Source organism: Oryx dammah, unplaced genomic scaffold, assembly GCF_014754425.2.
Source record: "Oryx dammah isolate SB20612 unplaced genomic scaffold, SCBI_Odam_1.1 HiC_scaffold_25, whole genome shotgun sequence".
NCBI lineage: Eukaryota > Metazoa > Chordata > Mammalia > Artiodactyla > Bovidae > Oryx > Oryx dammah.
Window position 1 is genome coordinate 103,878,697 of NW_024070209.1, and position 9,491 is coordinate 103,888,187.

Here is a 9,491-nt window from a genome sequence, read left to right on the forward strand (position 1 = left end):
GTCTGTTTCTAGGAGGGCTGTGCTCGCCCTCTGTGGCCGGACGATTCTCCCGTCGTCTTCTCTCACTTGCACGCTTATCACCCCGGGTCTGTGTTCTCTCCGTAGTTGAAGAAGGGGCTTTGTTATAATCAGAGCCCCAGACAGGATCCTCCTGTGGCCAGAAACGCGGCCCCAGGCCTGTGGTCACATGGGTAGCCTCGCTGAGCCTGCGTCCTGGGATATGGTAGTTGCGTAACAAAGTCATTCGCAAGCTCCAGGTGCCTCGTACGTGCCAAGCACGGTGTAAATGTTTGCTGCTTTCATGGAAGAAGAAGAATGGTTTTGTCCCCGTATTTAGGGAAAAGACTCTGGGGTAAGTGATCGGCCGTGGGCCCTGCCCGGGCTGGGGGCCGGGAGCTGTGATCCAGGGTCGCCCAGGTAACTGCTCCCACGGCCTGACCTCGTCTGTGCCTATGGTTTCACTCCCCTCCACGCCCCGCCTGCTGGCCTCCCAGCCCCTCCGGCTGCAGCTCAGTAAGTGTGGGTGAACACTTGCCGAGCGGTGGAGCTGGAACACAGACCTTTGCTGACTTGTATAAAATCCTGTACATGCCCTCGGGACTGGGGAAATGAGTGTCAGGGAAGGTTTTGGAGAAGATGGGACCTGGAGTTTATCCAAAGCTGGTAATGGTGCCCCCCCGTCAGGCCACGTCCGCTCCCAGAAGGGCTGTGGCGAGCCTCCTGCGGGTGGCCTGTGTCTCTGAAGGCCTTCAGCACCAGCATGAAGTCGCAGTCCGTGGGTTTCAGAAGAGCCTGCTCAGCCCCCACCCAGCATCTGCTAGAGATTACGAAGTCGCCCCCTCCCCCATCGAGTGTTCCTGGTGTGCGTGTTCTCTGAACAGACAGGGAGGATTAAAGCGAGTTCCAGGGTTTTGTGCAATCTTTGAAGATAAGGAGTCCAGTTGGGGTTTGGAGCAGAATTCTTTGTGCTGCCAAGGCATTCCTGAGCATCCAGAGGCACAGAGAGTCCCAGCTTGCCATGGGGGCTGTGGCCCGGGGTCCCGGGTGGACGGTGTTTCATTCAACATTCATTCATCCGCCCACCCCCACCCCCGCCGGGCAGAGAGGTGCTGGATTCCTCCTCGGGGCTGGTGTCTTGCCCAGGACTGAGAGTACAGTGGTGAGAGAGGAGGAAGAAAAAAAAATCCAAACAAAATCCCAGCTTGTTTCTGCTCCAGAGCAGCCAGCCCTGTAGGGAAGAGAGATTTAACCAAGTGTCTGAGAACCGAGTGCAAGTACCTGGGTGAGAGGTGCCAGGAGGGCCAGACCACAGAAGAAGCGAGAGGACCAGAACTCATCTCAGGGGCCAGAGGAGGGGCTTCCTGGAGGAAGCGGCATTTGAGTCAGATTTTAATGAAAGGTTCCCTTCCCTGGTGGCTCAGAGGCCCAAGACTCTGCCTGCAGTGCAGGAGACCCGGGTTCGATCCCTGGGTCAGGAAGCTCCCCTGGAGGAGAGCATGGCAACCCACTCCAGTGTTCTTGCCTAGCGAACTCTATGCACAGAGGAGCCTGGCGGGCTACAGTTCAGGGGGCTGCAAAGAGTCAGACACGCCTGAGGGGCTTGGAGGAGCTCGGCAGGGGGGGACAGCCTGTGCCCCGTGGCGCGAGAGTGGCTGGTCCCAGGGCCCCAAGGAGGTGAGTGAGTGAAGCAAAGGAATGGAGGGTGACGGTCAGCAGGTGGGGCCGGGGGATTGGAGCGAGGTCCTGGAGTGGACCGCTTCATTTCTGAGCGATCCTGGCCTTTGGGACGGCGAGGGGAGGGTGGCAATCCATGAAGCCGGGTTCCAGAGTTCTCGTTCTCTGCTTTCGGCTCAGCTGCCAAGAGGAACTGAGAACCAGGTGTCATGTCAGGGTCACAGGGACCCCGTGGCCTTCCCGGGAGGGGGCGGTCTCATCCCTGGGGACCAGGACCGTTCATCCTGCAGAGGGTGAAGGGGTGCAGTCAGGAAGCACAGATTCCCCGGTTGGACAAATCGGCAGCATTTGGGGTCTTCGAGGTTGGGGGACCATCGCCCCAGTCTAGCTCTCAAACGCTGTTAATGCCCCAGAAGAAGACCCCACACCCATGAGGTGATCCCCTCCCCCGCTCCTCCCATCTCCTGGCCCATCTGCTTCCTGTCTCCACGGACCTGCCTATGCTGGGTATTTCACGTGGGTAGGACCCGATGAATGATACGTGGTCTTCATGCCTAATGCTGAGTACTTCATGCTGAGTGCGGCGTTTTCGCGGTTCATCCACCGGTGGTTTCCTGGACCGGTACTTTGTCCCTTTTTGTGATTGAATAATATTCCACTGCACAGCTAGTCCTCGTTTATTTATCCATTTTTTCTGCTTCTGTCAAAGCCCATCAGACCTTCCGCCCTGGAGGCAGCTTGCCTTCCTGCCGTGATCCGTGTTCCAGGAGTGGGTTCACCTTCCCCACCCACACGGCCTCCGCCAGCCTTAGACGGCCTCTCAGGTGCCAGCACAGGACACATGGGCTGCCTCTAGCCTCTGGCTATTGTGCACTGAGTCTCAAAGGACAGCGCCCCAGCTCCACAGGGATCTTTGTCAAGCTGACGCAGTAGCTAAGTCCTTAAGGAGCCTTTTCATATTCTATTTGTTTGCTTTCGGCTGCGCTGGGTCTGCGCTGCCCTGCGGGCTTTCTCCAGTCGCGGGAGTCGGGGCTGCTCTCCAGTTAACGGTGTGCTGGCTCTCCGTTTCAGCGGCTTCTCTCGTGGAGCGCAGACTAGCGCAAGCAGCTTCAGTACCTGCGGTGCTCAGGCTGGGCCATCCCACGGCGTGTGGAGTCCTCCCTGGCCTCGGATGGAACCCGTGTCCCCTGCATCGGCAGGCGGATTCTTAACCCCTGGACCAGCAGGGAGTCCCAGGGCTTTTGTATGTTCCAGCAGCCTGGTAGGTTCTGGGTGGCAGGAAGGAAGACGGGACCAGTGGGCCGTGGCGTCGTGGCCCCATCGTCCTGCTGCCTGTACCGCGTCCGGCCGCGGGCCCCCGGAAACATCCTGCCGGACCCTGTGTTGGTGAGTGAGATGCCCTGTGAGGTCTTGGCGAGTGTTGTTGGCAGAGGCCGTGTGGACGGGAGAGGTGAACCCGCTCTTGGAACACGGATCAACGAAGGAAGGCACGTTGCCTCCGGGGCGGAAGATCGTGGGGGTTTGGACAGACTCGCCTTGACACAGGGGTGCTGGGCAGTTGCGCACCATCAGCGGCCCACTCAGCAGTAGTGGCCAGGCCACCGCCGCATGGAGGGGAGGAGCGGCGGGCGGGTGGGCGGGTGCAGAGTCTAACCCGTGAGCAGACTGGTTTTGCCTTCACTGTTCGAGCACTGGGTGGTGGGCCGAGAGGCTGGCTGACTGCCCCCCGCCCCCACCCAGGTGTGCTTACACCAGTGCCCCCCAGAGGCCATTGCCTGCAGACCAGCCCACCCGCTTCTCCCCAAAACCGCCGGGTCTCTGACCTTCCAGCCCTCTCCTAACACGCTGCTTGCCCCGTGCCCCGGAAGCGTCGTAGACTCGAATCTCCTGCTTCTCAGTCATGCAAAGTTGATGACAAACACTCTGCTTGAAGCTCTATCGGGCCGCCCCCCCCAAGTGGAGGCGGGGCTGGATCACGGCGCTGTGGTCCTGACACGCGAGAGCCACCAGCCAGCCAGTGGATGGGGTGGGTGGAAACTGCACCTTTAGGAAACCATGACGTGCACGCTGAGAAGGAAGGCTGAGTGGCTGTTTCCTGGAGGAGTGGCGGGATTAGCTTCCCCGCACCGAGGTCTCATCGTGTACTGAATGGTGCAAATCCGCAGCTATTTTTTACTGTTTGGTAATACTTTTAAAATTTTGCAACAAACCCATTCAGCAGGCAACCAGCGGATACATAAAAATCACGCTTGACAAAACGATGAATTTTTATTTCCTTTTCTCAAGAGAGTGGAGCATTTAACTTGGATGAAATAGGAGTGGATATTGAACTCTGGGTGGGGCAGCGGCTAGAGCACTGAGTGGGCAGGAAGCAGAGGAGATGACCATGGGCGTGGCGCCAGCTGGTCGTCAGGGGGTGGTCATCTGTGGGCAGTCACCTGGGGCGGGCACCAGGGGGCAGTCTCCAGGGGGCGGGCACCAGGGGGTGGTCTCCAGGGGGCGGTCATCTGTGGGCAGTCCCCTGGGGCGGGCACCAGGGGGCGGTCTCCAGGGGGCGGGCACCAGGGGGCGGTCATCAGGGGGCGGTCTCCAGGGGCGGGCACCAGGGGGCGGGCACCAGGGGGTGGGCACCAGGGGGCGGTCTCCAGGGGGCTGAAGGTGACAGCAAAGGCGCCGCTGCGGCCCAGGGACACGCGGGTCCGAAGCCTGTCGTTTTCTTCAGACAGGACGTCTGTTCTTCAAATTTTGCTGTTTTTTTTTTCCATCCTGAGTCTGTGCACACATCCTCAGAAGGAATTTCCAAGCCATCAAGCGACGCCTGTTTAGATTGGCTCCATCAGTCATCTGAAGCAAGAAATCAGTTAAATTAATTCCAAAAATGTTTTGATTTTTAAAAATCCAGTGGATAGACTATAGGTAAAGCATATGGAAGTTCATTGGAACAAATGCGGAACATCTGAGGTGCTGCCAGTCCTGGTGCAGATGCAGTGAAAGCAAAACAGACTCTTCAACACTGAAGTTCTGCTCGTTTTGAAAGTGATTACAAGGAGATAAATTTGGGAGGATCATAGCACTCTGCTAAAAACATGCAATATTTTGACTAAATTAAGCCAAAACTATGGTTTTTCCAGTAGACATGTACGGATGTGAGAGCTGGACCATAAAGAAAATTGAGCCCCGAAAAAATGATGCTTTTCAATTTTGGAAAAGACTCTTGAGAGTGCCTCGGACTGCAAGGAGATCAAGCCAGTTCATCCTAAACGAAATCAACCCTGAATATACATTGGAAGGACTGATGCTGAAGCTGAATCTCCAGTACTTTGGCCACTTGATGTGAAGAGCCGACTCATTGGAAAAGACCCCGATGCTGGGAAAGATTGAAGGAGGAGGAGAAGGGGGCGACAGAGGATGAGATGGTTGGACGGCATCACCGACTCAATTGATATGAATCTGAGCAAACTCCAGGAGAGAGTGAATGACAGGAAGCCTGGTGTGCTGCAGTCCACGGGGTCACAAAGAGTCAGACACAAGTCAGCAACTGGACAACAAGAACAAAGAAACCAATTATTACTGGGGACTGGGTGTGGTTTGCCCAAAGTTCCTCATTGCATTTAAGCCAGCTTGATGTGCAGCCAATAAATATGGAAGGTGGAGTCCTTCAACTATATAGATATTTATATATTTTATATATTCGCACAAATATGCAGATTTATATATACACACAAATACACAGAATAAAGTGAACCGTAACGTTTGTCTCAAAGGCAAAGTGCAGTTAAAGGGAAATCCCTGCAGAATATCAGTGTGTGCTTTCTTAACCTGCTGCTTGTCATCTGAGTTCAGGAATGTTGGGGCCATTGAAGAGTTATCTGGGATGGTATTGGATATTTTGGAAAAGGAGTCTTCTGTGACTGATTGAAATTTGCTTGGACAGCTTTAAACAAAGGATTTGACAAATGGAGCCAAGGCATGTGAGCTTTTGAATCTTTCAAGAATTGTGATGATTGAAAACAAAGTTTGCAGAGTTGAGGCTGCTGATGCTGGTTGCTGTAAAAGCAGAGGCAGCAACAGACACTTTTAACTCGAGGGCTCAGACAGCACGTGAGATCGAATTTCAGACTGTACAACTGCGCTTCGGAAAATCCTACTTGTGGGAAGAATGTTTGGAGGGTGCTTTTAGGTTTAATTGGATAAATTTATATCCTGAAGCTAAGTGGGACAAAATGGAGAAACTGTTCAAAAGAGTCATATGTGGAGACAACCCACTTGAATCTGCCCATAAATACATCTGCTGACAAGAGGCGTTCTGAGCAGAGATGCACTGAGGAGAGTATATGGGCAGAAAACGTGCACATTTCAGCAAAACAAAATCAAACAAGTAAAACCTGCGACTGCGGAAATCCTCCATCCCGCAGAAACGGCACTGAACTGCCAGGTATCTCAGCATTTTTCAAGGGGCCTGGGCAGCTTTGGTTCTGGCTAGTTCCCTGCTGCGGTGGTGTCCGTGTTTATAATCCCTGGTTTAGGGCCAGGAGCTCAGCTCAGCTCCTCAGCCGTGTGGATCTCTAACACCAGTGTTTATTTTAACTTGATCTTAAAAAGAATGTTTTTTTCATGAAATTGCTGCCAAACGTTCAAGTTTACTGGAATGAACTCCACTTTCCCAAGGCCCCCTCTAGCCCTTTCTCTGTGAACCATCGTGTTTTCATCCCAGGCACAGCCTCTTGACACGGCTTCCCAGGTAAAGGGCCCGCCCACCTGTCAGTGCAGGAGACGCGCGCTCTGTCCCTGGGTCGGGGAGAGCCCCTGGAGGAGGAACTGTCAACGCACTCCAGGACTCTTGCCTGGAGAATCCCACGGACAGAGGAGCCTGGCGGGCTACGGTCTGCGGGGTTGCAGGAGTCGGACATGACTGAAGCGGCTGAGCACACGCTCTTGAGAGAGGCTGGGGTGCCCTGTGGGGGGGACGGATCCGCGTCCCCACGGCCAGGCTCAGGGAGAGAGGTGGTGTTGGCCTCACCACCCTCTGCATCGTCTGGGGAGCATCTCCATGTAAGCTCCGTCTCGGCACTATGTCCACGTGTCCCTGTAGCCAGGACCCCACGGCCTCCAGACACACTTGAATGGGTGAATGAATGAATGATTAGCCTCCCGCCTCAGGGGCTCTTGCTGACGCCCACCCCCCGCCGTCCCTTGACTCAGCCCCAACATACCCACCCCCAGGGCCTCTGCAGGGGCTCCTCGTCTGGGGGCCAAGTGGGCTTCTGTCCAGGCTGCTGGAGACCTCCACCTCCAGGAAGACAGCTGCGTGAGGGGTCCCCTGATGCTCCCTCCAGCTGCAGACCCTGACACCCCCCAGAGTAGGTTCCCATCTCCCCCTCCCAGAGGCCTCTGTCTACAGGGGTGCCACAGGTCCCGCACAGAGCCTGCACACCTGGGGAGGTCCCTGCAGCCTCTGCTTTCTGCGCTCCAGCCTGACTCAGCCTCTGCTCTGCTGCCCCCTTCTTCTTGCAAGGAGTAGGCTCTGGCCCTTTCTTCTGCGCCCAAGTGCACGGGAGAGGGCAGCTGCCAGCCTTAGGTTTGGGGGGAACAGAGGTCTATGGTGTTGGAGAAGACTCTTGAGAGTCCCTTGGACTGCAAGGAGATCCAACCAGTCCATCCTAAAGAAAATCAGTCCTGGGTGTTCATTGGAAGAACTGATGTTGAAGCTGAAACTCCAATACTTTGGCCACCTGATGCAAAGAATGGACTCATTGGAAAAAACCCTGATGCTGGGAAAGATTGAGGGTGGTTGAAGAGGGGGATGACAGAGGATAAGATGGTTGGAGGGCATCACCGACTCAATGGACATGAGTATGGGTAAACTCCGGGAGTTGGTGATGGACAGGGAGGCCTGGAGTGCTGCGGTTCATGTGGTCACAAAGAGTCGGACACGACTGAGCAACTGAACTGAACTGAACTGAGGGCTGGTTGCTCCGAGCCAGCTGCCTGACTTTCTCTGAGCTTCTGGTGATAGGGGATGGAGCCGGCCTCAGGACAAAGGAGCCTCAGGGTGGGAGGGATTCCAGAGGGCGGGTGGGCCCGGGCCCGGATCTCAGATGGGGGTGCTGGAGGAAGACCGTACTCCTCAGTGCAGGGCCAGTGGGCCGGGCCCCTGCGAGGATGGAGCAGGCAGGTGTTCAGCTGATGTGGCCGTGGGGCCTGGACCCAGCCTGGCTCTTTCCTGCTCTCAGAGCCCAGAGCTTACCCAGGCTCCTGCTGCGGCAGCAGAGGGCAGGGCCTGAGCTGGGGAGACCATCTCTGGGAGGTGGAGGGCGGAGGTGGGGACGTGGCATCCACAGCTCTTGCCGGCCGGCCTGCTGGTCTGTGGGAGGCCTGGCGGGGTGACTCATCGGAGCTGAGCGGAATGGGGCCCAGCTGTTCCCAGAGCCGCCGGGAGGTCCCTGTGTTGCAAGCTGAGCAGGGAGGGGGCAAGCCAGCACTCCCACCTGCTGACCTCCCCGGGAAAGGCCACCGCAGGCCCCGGACCAGGGGTCCAGCCTGCAGTGCTCGGCCCTGAGAACCTGAGCCTCTGGGTGCCAGATCCGGAAGATCCTGGGTGCACAGCATGGCCAGGCCCATGGTTGGGTCTGCAGGGCTGGACCACGATGGCTGTCCCTCCTTATATGGGGGCCTGCGATGAGCAAACCCAGGTGCCCAGAAAATCAAGTAACAGGCCCAAGGCCCTGAGGTCCCTGGGGCTGGAGCCCAGAGTTTTCTGAGAACCCACCGCTGCTGTCTGCCCTGGGAGCTGTGGTCCAACCCAGGTGGCAAATGCTGGGGAGGGGCCGGTGCCCCCTCCAGACACACGAAAGAGGATGCTTCTACCCCCTAGCAGGAGGCAGCGTCTGGGAGCTTCTGTCCCCAGCCCCTGGCAGACCTCCCACCTGATCCGAATCGATGGGTCTTGTGATGTTCGAGTCTCCAGCCCCCCAGGGCTGCCGGAGCCCACATCACACCGTGAGCCGTGAATGCCCAGGCTGGACACTGGATCCCAGATGTCCCTGTCCACACCCGAGCTCACACCCGGGAGCCGCTCCCCACCAATCCCGGGTCCACCCCTGACCCTGGCCTCGCCCTCTCCCCGTGAAGTCCCCGGTGACTCCGGGCTCGCAGCCGCCTTGCTCGAACCTCCACCTCCATCCGTGGCTCCTCCTCCTCTGTGTCTGTGTCTCCTCTTACAAGGATGCCGGTTGCCAGGTTGAGGGCCACCCTGACCCAGGAGGAGTGTGTCTCCAGCCTTAACTCATCATGTCTGCACAGACCCTGTTTCCCAGAGTCACAGTCTGAGGTTCTGGGTGGTCGCACGTTTGAGGAGATGTTAGTCTACCTGCTGCTGCTGCTGCTAAGTCGCTTCAGTCGTGTCTGACTCTGTGCGACCCCATAGACAGCAGCCCACCAGGGATTCTCCCCTGTCCCTGGGATTCTCCAGGCAAGAACCTGGAGTGGGCTGCCATTTCCTTCTCTTATTTTCTTACAAAGAAGCAGAGTTAGAGGACGCAGGAAGCAAGGCTCCTTCGGTTTCCTGCCTGCGGGCCCCTGGTCGACAGGCGTGTTAATATTACGTGGCCGGATCCTCGTGACACACGAGACATCGTTGCTTGCATGCATTCAGGGCCCGTTGAGACGCTCCACGTGTTTCCACCCGGCTGTCTATGCGCGCCATCTCTGCTTACAGACATCCTTCCCCTGGAACCACGTCGGGCACGCCTGGAATCCACCCTTTAGGATTTCCTGCAGAGACAGTCTGATGCTGGTAACTTTCTCCACTTTCATGG

General features: G+C 56.9%; 2 long non-coding RNA genes across 2 annotated transcripts; both read left to right on the forward strand.

Annotated features, from left to right (window-relative positions):
• The first annotated feature begins 250 nt into the window (after positions 1-250).
• Positions 251-1,472, forward strand: LOC120852218. Its single transcript, XR_005718504.1, has 3 exons — positions 251-352; positions 397-513; positions 685-1,472. It is a non-coding gene; the product is annotated as an uncharacterized LOC120852218 (long non-coding RNA).
• A 118-nt stretch (positions 1,473-1,590) lies between these two features.
• LOC120852217 lies at positions 1,591-4,859 on the forward strand. The gene is made up of 3 exons (XR_005718503.1): positions 1,591-3,060; positions 3,415-3,856; positions 4,446-4,859. It is a non-coding gene; the product is annotated as an uncharacterized LOC120852217 (long non-coding RNA).
• Positions 4,860-9,491: the final 4,632 nt, after the last annotated feature.